We start from the raw sequence: 11,163 nt of genomic DNA on the forward strand, positions 1-11,163 counted from the left end.
CCTGGGTTGGAAGCAGAGCTGGGCTATAACCACTGAGACCTTCCCTTCTTCCCCTCCATTATATCCACCTGCTAGGACCGTGTTCAAACACGTAAGCCCACGGTGGGCATTTCACACTCAAACTACGATAGGAACTGGAGTAGCAAGTGTTGGGAATTAGCTCAGGGGAGTGAGTGGCTCCTGGGCTGGGGTCAGAAGGGAGCAGTAGTCAAGGTCAAGTGCCCCTGCCGAAGTCTAGATGATTGGCATGCTCAGGCTGCACAGAGTGGTGCTTGGCCCTTTAAGATTCATAAACACAAGTAGTAATTATGATGCTGTGCAGGTCTTCTGGGTCTGTCTTGCTGGTCTGGCCACCACTGGACAAAGGTCACTTTCAAGGACCTGTCAGGAAGGCAGGGCTCATCTTGGCGGACAAACTGAAGTGTGCTCACAAATATCCAGACTTTATGTCAACCCCTGGTCCCCAATGGTCTTTTTAAAAAGCTTCTCTGAGTTGGACCTTGAGCTTAGGGTCCTGGTTTGAATTCTGTCTGTCACCTGTGATGGGCTGGGTCTTTGAAACTAGGGCCAGTCCCTCTTCTGGTCTTCTCTCTCTCTCTCTCTCTCTCTCTCTCTCTCTCTCTCTCTCTCTCTCTCTCTCTCTCTCTGTTTTTCAAGACAGGGTATAGCCTTTGTAGTCCAGGCTGGCTTCAAACTCACAGAGATCTGCCTGCTTCTGCCTCCCCAAGTTCTGGGATTACAGGGGTGTGCCACCATGCTCTTCTGGTCTCTTATAGACAGCTCCAAGTGAATAATGCCTGGACCAAGTGGCTAGGGGAAACAGCCAGGAAGCCAATGACTCAAGAATCGTCCAGCTCTTCTGTCTCTGAGGCTGGTTCGAGCTATTAACACATTAGAGAAGAATCTGAGCAGTGAGCCTTGGGCCCTCCTTTGTGGCTTTGGTGCCATCGCTGGGTAATGGCTGCTGAGAAGGGGCAATGACAACTCGGAACAAGGGTGAAATCTGGACGCCTTTGCCTGGCCCAATGGTAAAAGCATCTTGAAGAAAGAGGACCAGGAGAGACCTGCAGGCTCCTGAGCTGCTGTGTGGCTTTGACTGCTGGCCTCCATCCAGAAATCTATGCTAAAAGTAGATCTACACACATTTCTGGGCAGTGTTTTAGCACTTCGCTATCAATGAGCCATATAAACCTTTAATAGGGACAGCCTGAGGGCACCAAGAGCCAGTATGAATACCTGCCCAGTTCCCTGGGTAGAGACATTTGTCTCTTCATGAGGGTCTGGAGTAGGCCACTGGGAGTGGATGTCATCCTTCTGAAGTACTTTTCTCAGCAGCAATTAACTGGACCTGGAAAACTTGTGAGATGCAATGGTGACATGTGGCATGGTTACGGTGTGATGTGGCGACTGAGATGCAGGGACCATGTGACATGGTGGTGCTGTGATACAGTAACACCAAGACACAGTGAGAGGAGCGGCAACAGCGTAATGTGTGTGACACAGGGCTGCTATGGAGGTGACACTGGTTTCCTGAGGCTGGGATGCTATCACATAGTGATATTGTGATCCACTGACAGGTGGCATGGTGGCAGTAAGAGGTTTGATGCTGAGACAGTGAAACTGAGACTCCTCCAAGTCATCTGCAAGATCTGGGTTCCTATGGGTCAGAGTGGCAGGGACCCCTGCTGGACAGGCTAACCTTCTGTATTGCCTCCCTTTGGGTCACTGACCTGGCTGGGTAACCCTTGACCTCTGGTCTGTGCTTTGAGTGCCTTAGTTCCCCGCTCTACCCCCGGAACCAACAAGAGAGGCATTGCTGGCTCCCCGGTCTTGGCAGGAGGAGGCTACTTCCTGGCAAACCTCACAGGGATCCAGCTGCCTTGTAGCCTGTGGTCCCTGACCACAGTACAGCAGGTTTTCACAGATTTGCTTCCTGATTGGTGGGGGGACTGGTGCCCCTTGGGAGCTGGGGCTGGGCAGGGGGTGCATGGTAAAGGAAGGTGTGAAGGGAGATCTCTGTGCCATCCTCTGATGTGATCCCAGCTCCTACATCATGTGCGTGCACGTGTGTGTGTGTGTGTGTGTGTGTGTGTGTGTGTGTGTGTGTGTTCACATGTGCATGTATATAAGAGGACAGTAGCTGACTTTGGGTGTCTTCCATCTGGTGTCTCCGCCTTATTTTTTGAGGCAGGGTTTCTCCCTTGACCTGGGACTTGCTGTTTTGGCTAACTGGGTTGCCCAGCCAGCACGGGATTTGCCTTTCTCTGATAACGCTCGGCATGCAGATGCTGGCGGTCCAAACTCAGCTCCTTGTGCTTGCGTGGCCACACTTTACCTACCGAGCCCCCTCCCAGCTCCAAATAGATTATTTTAGGCAGGTCTCAAAGTTTCTACGTAGTTGAAGGAACCTTTGGAGCTCCCAGCCTCCTGTCTCCACTTCCCAGGTGCTGAGGCTACCTGAGTGCATGCGTGCTGCTGTGACCGGCTTATGTGGTGCTGGCACTGAGCCCAGTGCTTTGCACACGCAAGGCAAGTGTTCTACCAACTCAACTACAACGCCAGGCTCTGTCCTGTCTCTTGTGAATCCAGGTTTTTCCAGGTGCTGCATATTTTGACTTTGGTATCATCCTCAGTCTGAGATGAGCTTTCCTACCTTCTGAAGCCATGCTTTGGGGGGGGGCGTCTCATCACCCCCATGGCATGCTATAGAGCCTGTTTCAATTTCCCCATCCACTGGATAGGCGTTGCAGTAGTGTCTGCTCCCTCCCCACCCCCCACCTCTTAGTGCCCTCAGGAAACCCATTATGACAAAGCACATGGTATAGTACAGCAGAAATGCTGATACAAAGAGGCTGCTGCAGGGGGCACCTTCACCCCCAGATCATGCTCGAGCAAGGTAACCTCAGAGCTCTAATCTGAGATCAATGCAAGGCAATGGAGCCCAAGCCAGGGGATAATGAAATCCTTGAGCTTTAAGGCTTGGTAACCTTGTTTCTGGTCATCTGCTACCCAACCACTATTTATTTTCATTGATTGCAAGTTATCCCGAGACATGGAATGAACATTAAGAAGTATTCAACTGCTGGGCATGGTGGCGTGTGCCTTTAATCCCAGCACTCGGGAAGCAGAGGCAGGCGCATCACTGTGAGTTCGAGGCCAGCCTGGTCTACAAAAGCAAGCCCAGGACAGCCAAGGCTACACAGAGAAACCCTGTCCCGAAAAACCAATAAATAAATAAAGAAAAATTCAACCATATTAATTCAGGATTCAGAGGCAACAAGACCTACTTGCTCCTACACTTCTAATATTGCTGGTGACAACAGTGAGTGTCTAAGGTGCACTTATTATTGCCCCTAGGCTGGACAACATCTTTATTATTCCATTATTTAATTGTGATGTTAGCATGGTGGGGTGGGTTCCGTCATATTTAATTGTATTTGAACTAAAAGTCTTGCCAAGGTCTTCTTTGTTCTTGGCTGCCTCAGGAGGCTGGTCACCCAGAAGCATGGTGGCTCAGGACAAAGACAGCTCCTCCCTGTGCATGCTGTACACAGGAGCCTTCTTGAGTCCTGTGCATTTTTGGCTGTAGGCAGGGGCCCTTTTTTCCACTGCACTGTGTCCACTGGGCCCCAGTGGACCTAGGCCATCACTACTATGAAATGAAACACTCAGCAATGGGGAGAGTTAGTACCCTGCCTGGACGCTATGGTGTCGGCACATAATTGAGCAACCTGTGGCCCTGCCAGCCACAGACAGCCCTACTGTCACTGCTCTGAGCTTGATGCTATGGCTGTAGCCTCCCCAGGCTGGTACAGCCTGAAAATAGAGGCTGGGGAGGGTGGGTGTGGTGTGCAGCTTGCTTCTCTCTCTGAGAGCTGGTCAGCCTCAGGAGGGCATTTACCAGAATGTGCTAGAGAAACACAGATGTTTTGAGAGTAAACACTGGAAACAGAAAGCATGTTTGGCGAAGTCATGGGAAAATGGGCAGGTCACAGCACATAACCATGGGCACAGAAGAGGTGCAGAGGCAGGGTAAATGTTCCACATAGCTCTTTTAGACCTAGCCTTGCCCCCAAGCTACTGTGAAAATCCTCCTGGCATACGGTCACTCAGGTGCTAAGATCTATGATGGGGAAATTGAAACGACCTTGGCAGGGGGTGAATTTCATACAACTGTCTCCTCCCAAGCTTCCACAGCCATGAGTGGAACAGTAAGGAAGCTTTCTTACAGTATGTACTCAAGCCTGAGGTCAGAATGCTGTTTCTGTATTGGACTGTCCATGTCCTATTTTTGAGCATCAGTCTCCTGATCCCAATAGTGGGGTGCCAAGTTATATCACTACCAGTGCTTGTCTCAGTTATGAGAGTGTTGCCACCCAGCACCCAGCTGTGTGGTGGGACCCTAGAGCCCATTATTTTATTTGGAAGCTTGCCAAACCTTGTCTTGACAACCACTGGTATGCTCCAGGGCGTCTGTAACTCCACACAGCATCTGATAAGAGCTGAAAGGTAGAGGGGCCCCGTCCTACTCACTCCCCATAATTACCTGGCTGGAATCCATCTTGACTCTTCAACAGCTGTCAATCAGAGGATGACTACAGGAAGTAAGGGCCCTGTGACAGAGTCTTAAGTGATCTTGACTCCTCCCCCTTCTTGACTTTCTCTGGCCTGATTTGGAGACATGCTTTGGGTTGCTCCACTGGGGCAGGGGTGGGGAGATATGTTGGCTCCTAGCTGACTCATTTCCCAGTTGTGGCTCTCCCTGCAAGGCTGGTGAGTCTCATGGGGGCTCTGGTCTCCTTGAATGAGGGGCGGGGGTGGTAGATGTGGACTGCACCTGAGGTAAAATGGACAGGATGCACTATGCAATGGGCCAGGTGGATGGAGGAACTCAACAGTGGCTCTCAGTTCAGTATCCAAAAGGGAGGCATGGTGGCTTCTGAGCAGGGAACAGGGGGCTGTACTCTCAGTGACTGCTATGGACTCAGTTATGTCTCTTGAGGGTTTTTTTTTTTTTAGGCAAGATTTCTCTGTGTAGCCTTGACTGTCCTAGACTTGCTTTGTAGACCAGGCTGGCCTCGAACTCACAGCAATCCGCCTGCCTCTGCCTCCTGAGGGCTGGGATTAAAGGTGTGCGCCACCACGCCCGGCTCAGTTATGTCTTTTACTTCCATAGAATGATGTCCTAAATCGTGGCAGGAAGGTACCAGAAGGCAAGGTCTTTGGGAGTTGGTTAGGTTAGACAAGATCATGAGCTGGGCTCCCTCCACGTAGACACACCTGGGAGCCTGCTCTCCTCTCTTCCACATGGGGACCCAGTGAGAAAGCAGTAGTGTGCACCATAAATAGCCGCTCTGATGCGCTGACCTTGGACTTCCAGCTGCTGTTTAACTCACAGTCTCTGGTATTTAGTTAGGGCTGCCTGAACTGACCAAGACAGGGACCAGAAGCATAAGAAGGATTTGAGCTTCGACATTGAGGGCAGGCAGGGCGGCTCTAGGAGGCCCAACTTACAGTCCTTCGTGTCCACTCTATAGCCTGGTAAGCTGTCCCTACAGACATGAGTGCAGATTGTTGCCGTATGTCAGCCCGGTGTGACGGTTCTCTTGGTGACCTTGTCCTCTGAGCAGGGAGTCCAAAGTGTCAGGCATGGCAGAAAGCTTGCTTGAAAGGACTGGCCTGTTTATATTAGTGTGCCTTACCACCTTTGTACAAAACAAAAAACAAACAAGCAAAACAACTACGGTAGTGTCTGTGTGGTTCTGTTATGTTCCACAATGTATGCAGTTGCCCCTTTATGGTACATTACTTAAAAAAAAAAAAAAAGGCTGAAGAGATGGCTCAGTAGTTATGAGCAGTGGTTGCTCTTCCAGAGGTCCTGAGCGCAATTTCTGGCACCCATGTGGTGGCTCACAGCCATTTGCAATGGGATCTGATGTGTGTGCATGAAGACAGAGCACTCGCATATGTTAAATAACTAAATCTTTAAAAAGTAAATGCAGTTTCTGCTAACACTAAACTGTTGGGTAGTGTGATTCTTCCCACTTTCTTGTTCTTGGTTCTTCTAAAAGGCACAGGAGTGGATGGTGGAGCAAAGCCACTCAGCTCACGACCAGGAAATGGAAACAGGAAGAAGAGAGATGGAGAGGGAAAGGCGGAAGGAAGGAGACAGAAAAAGCAGAGCCTTATAAGTCCTTGAAGGCATAACCTCAGTGGTTAAAACCTTCCTCTAGGTCCACCTCTTAAAGTATCTTCTAACCTGGGGACCAAGCCTGTGGCACATGGGTCCTTGCTGGGCTATACCAGGTCCAAACTATAGTAGTTACGATGGGTTGGGTTTAGTGTGTCGCCGGCTATGACTCACTGATATTTTGCTGCGGAGTTTCACACCTACCCACGAGGGATTCAGGCTCGCTGTTTTCTTGTTGCCATCTAGTTCTGAAAACAGGGTCATATGCTGGCATCATCGTGTAGGGTGGGAACTTTCTTTGGGCTTCTGTTTCCTGGAAGTGACTGCAGAACCAAGATGTTTATTTCTTAAATGTTTGGTAGAATTCAATGGAACCATCTGTGTGCTGGGCTCTTTTATGGGAGTTGTTTTATTTTTTTTAAATTATGCATTCAGTTTCTGTAGTTGTTACAGGACTATTCAGATGACTATTTCATCTTGGATGAGTTTTAGCAGGTCCTTTCGTTAGGCATCATCCCGTTTCATCACTGGGGATTGTTTGCGCCTGAAGATGCGCAGAGTGTTCGTTTTCTTTATTGTCCTTTTGCCGTCTGTAGCCTTTGCAGTGATTTTCCTTCTTTCATTCCTGATGTGGGCAATTTGTATCTTTTTTTTTTCTTTAAAAGATTTTAATCTTGTTACTATTGTATGTGTGTGCATTCACGTGTGCGTGTGCATGTGCGTGTGTGTGTGTGTGTGTGTGTGTGTGTGTTGCACTGTGTGCCGTAGTGCACATGTGGAGGCCAGAGAACAACTTTGTGGCGTCTTCCTCTCTGTGGGTGCTGGTGGATAGAACTCGGGTCACCGGGGCTTCTGCAGCAAGCGCCTCTATCCACTGAGCCAGCCCTCAGCCCTTTGTTCCCTCTTGTCTATTTTAATTTGTTCTTCTGGCTGAGATTTATCCATTTTATCGATCTCATTGATTTTTTTTCTTGATTTTATGCTTTAGTTTCACTGGCATCAGCTGCCCTGGGTTCCCCTCCACTTGCACTGTTTGTTTTGTCATTCTTTATTAGGTTTCATATGGTGGAAACTAGGCTACAGGCTGGAGAGCTTTCTAACGGCTGTTTAATGCTTTCTGGTCTACTTCCTCCATCACGCTCGGCCTGTTTTCATCGAATGATTTTTCTGGTGGTTTAGAAGCATGCTTTCCTGCTTCTTTGTCGATACAGTAATTTTAAAAATATGTTTATTTTATATGTGTGGGCGTTTTCCCTGCATGTATGTCCGTGTACCATGTCTGTGCCCTGTGCTCTGGAATTGGGGTTATGGTCCGTAGTGAGCCACAGTTTGGCCTCTGGGAGATGAACCTGGGTCCTCTGGAAGAGCAGCAAGTGCTCTTAACCACTGAGCCATCTCTCCAGCCCCAAGTGTTCAAGTCTTAAATCAGTTCTAGTAAGTTTCCCCCCTATTTAACTTCCCTTTTACTGTCTTTATTCCCTCTGTTTTCTGGAACTCTAATTAGAAATTTATTCACCGTTTCTTCCTATTCTTAATTTGTCTTTCTTTGCCATATTCTGGATACTTTACATTTCTCTCCAGGCTGTTAATTACCTCGTCAGCCTTGTCTGATTTCTGTCTCTGTTTCTCTTTCTCCTTTATAGATTTTATTTAATTCTTTATATTTAAACCCGCAAAGTCTCTCTTAAGTGTATCGTTGCCTGAAATGTTTGTCTTTTTTAAAAAACTTAAATAATTTTGACAGTTCCATACATTTATATAGTGCATTTTAGTCACCTCATCCCCCACCTTGGCTCATCTACCCCCTGTGCTGCTGGAGCCTTCTTCTTGACAAGTCTCCTCCAACTTCTTCTCTCTTCCATTTTGCTCTAAGTCAGAGCTTCTTCTGAAGCAAGGACAAGTCAGCGGCTATACCACTGAAGACAATGGCGCCCTTCCTCCAACAGCCATTAATTGCCAATAGTCCCCCTGGGGAGGGGCGGAGCCTCATGGGCTTTTCTCCTTCCCATGATGCACCTGGGGGCTCAATCTTGTGCCAGTCGGATGCAGATAACCACAGGGGCAGTTCAGGAGTTCGTGGATACAGTGGATACATTTGAAAACTGGACACAAGGCTTATATGTATCTGGTGACTAATAATTCCCATGCCTGAATGTTTGGTGTCTTAATTCTCCTGGGTGCCATTTCTTTTGATTCTTTATGTGTCATCCTGTAATCTGGGATTGTGAGGATCTGGCCAGGGGCAAATATCACGCTTATAAAAGACATTTATATTTTCTACTTCCATTCTCTCAGATTGCACGTGATGCAGCTTTTAGTCCCAAATGTGTCTGAGAGTAAACCCAAAATGAGAATTTTTTTTTTTTTTGTCTGCTGGTAGGTGTTTTTTTTTTCTTTCCTAATCCAGTCCTTCTCCAAAGATGAGCTATTTCCAGGGTCCTGGCTGCATGCCATAGTGTATGTGAGCCCCTGTGTGGGATCAAGAGCTTTCCTTCCATTCCCATATGGTTCTGAACAGCCCTGGAGCCAACGAGATCCACAGAGTGCTTGAAGTGGCTGTGGCAGCCTCCCCATGGTTCTGATGTCCCTGTCCTTTTGGTTCTTAGTCTATTGGGAACTCATGTGTGTAGTTGCGATGATTAATACTAACTGTCATCTGGATAGGATCTAGAGTTACCATGGAAACAGGCCTCTTATTTGAGGTACGAAGGGTCATTCTAAATGTAGGTGGTACCACTTCATGGGCTGGGGTTTCCAGACTCAATAAAAAGGGAGAATGGGAACTCAGTACCAACATCCATCTCTCGGCTTCCTGATTGCAGGTGCCATGTGACTAGCTGCTTCAAGTTCCTGCTACCATGCCTTTCCCCACCATGATGGGCCACACTCTGGAACTTATGCCAGAATAAACCCTTCCTTCTTTCAGTTGCCTTTTGTGGGTGTTGTGTTGCAGCAATGAGGAAAGTCACACAGTAGGTAGGGTGATTTATTTTAAGCAGAAGTTTGAAGTATTTTTTGGGAAAGATGTATTAGTCTGGTGGCACTGCCACACACCGGATGGTTTAACACAGAGGAGTGTCTTTCGTTGCAGCTCTGTCTGATGTCTGGGTGTATGCTGGACCACTTGTTCTCAGAGACTCTGTGGGGGGACTCCTGCCTCCTCTTAGTTTCTGACCACCCATTCCTTGGCTTGTGACTGCATCAGTCCAATTGCTACGTAGATGTCAGAAGGTTCTCTCTGTGTCTGGGCCCAAATCTCTCTTTCCTTGTAAGCACATCAGGGATTGGATTTGGGCCCTACACTAATCAAGTATAATCTCATTAAAATTTGATCAAATAAAAAATAAAACATATTTGTACACAACACTCCAGGTCCTGTGGAGTCATGAACTTCTGGAGGATGTGATTCAAAATGACACAGAGGTTCCCAGGATCCCCGGCCTGCCATGACTGTAGAAATTCACATTCTTGAGGGAAGTCCCTGGCTTCCTGGAGGCACTGGGCCTTGTTGGCAGCTGGCTCTTACAAATGGACTGGAATTCCAGGAACAAAACTGCACCCCTGTAAAGACTCTACTGGGCCAATTGACAGATGAGAGAGCTTCTGTGGCTGCAGAGAGCTGGAATATTGCAGGTCTGGAGTCAAATTAGCTTGCACTCTCTTAGTCACCTTAATGGCCAGTTATCGCTCATCTCTGCGAGTGACCTAACATCCTTGGACTATTCAGACTGTTTGGAATGTTCAAACGAGACCCCTGGCTTTCACCAACTCAGGCTGAGAATGCCATCAGATAGCATCTGAGGTCAAGAGCCAGACTTCCCAGCTTTGCCATAACCTGCCCACCTGATGTCTCCAGCACTGCATTTTAGACGGGCATCAATTCGTGACTCTCTCTTTGTTCTGTTACTGCAGAAAATTCATGAAATTGTTAGCACATTGGAACATGGGGTTGGGGGTAACCTGTACTGGTGTTCCAGGGCCATAGCCACTTGGAGTTGGCTCCAGAATAAACTATATCTTCTTCCTTCTGAGGAGAGAGTGTGCTTTGTGCTTGGAATTCTGTTGGCATCCCTGGGTAGAAGGCAAGCTTGGGTTCTTGGGAGTGGGGTCACGTATCTATGTGCTGGAATTTGGGATGGTTCTTCCTGATTGTGGGCCAGAAACAATAGCCTCCTTGACAACAACACAGGGGCTCAGTTGCCAATAGATGCTGTAGGAAACAGGGTCTGGGTCTCAGAGTTTCACTTCAGTGGCAGGCCTGGGCTTTGTGGGTAGAGTGTGTGGCTGAGAAAAAGAAATTCCAGAAGCTCAAAGAGATAAAGTGTGTTCATTGTTTCCTGGACTTCCCTGTTCATTTCGCTTCCCTCATGGGTACATATGTGTAGTGTAGAGCTGTCCCTCAGGATACGATGTAATAGGCTCCTGGGGCTTTCCTTGAGCCCTGCAATCTTCTAGGTTTGTGGAACACTAGCTTGCTGGGGGTTAGTTATTATAACAAAAGGAGGCTTTGGGGAGACAGAGCCAAGGGGGGAGCTTCATGGCCATGCCAAAGTTAAAGGCAGCTAGTCTGGTCAAGGTCAGGTTGGAACTTCTCCCCAACATTGGGCTTTCGAAGAACCCCATCCCTCCATCCTTCAGGACCCCAAATCTCTGTCTGATCCTTCACATAGCCTAGTTAGAGCTGGAGATAGGGCTAGTCAGTGGTGATGAAAGGTGTCTTAGGGTTTCAATTGCTGTGATGAAACACCATGACCAAAAAAGCAAGTTGGGGAAGAAAGGGCTTATTCAGCTTATATTTCCACATTGTAGTCCATCACTGAAAAAAGTAACGACAAGAACTCAAACAAGGCAGGAACTTGGAGGCAGGAGCTGATGCAGAGGCCATGGAGGAATGCTGCTTACTTGCCTGTTTTCTATGGGTTAGGGTGCTTAGCCTGCTTTCTAATAGAACCCAGGACCACCAGCTCATGGCT

The 11,163-nt window shown here is 48.1% G+C and overlaps 1 long non-coding RNA gene across 1 annotated transcript; it reads left to right on the forward strand.

The window, feature by feature from the left end:
• Positions 1-4,689: 4,689 nt before the first annotated feature.
• On the forward strand, positions 4,690-9,115 carry LOC311586548. The gene is made up of 2 exons (XR_014775572.1): positions 4,690-4,773; positions 9,013-9,115. It is a non-coding gene; the product is annotated as an uncharacterized lncRNA (long non-coding RNA).
• Positions 9,116-11,163: the final 2,048 nt, after the last annotated feature.

The sequence above is a fragment of the Acomys minous genome (assembly GCF_964271855.1).
Source record: "Acomys minous genome assembly, chromosome: 2".
In the NCBI taxonomy this organism is placed as follows: Eukaryota; Metazoa; Chordata; class Mammalia; order Rodentia; family Muridae; genus Acomys; species Acomys minous.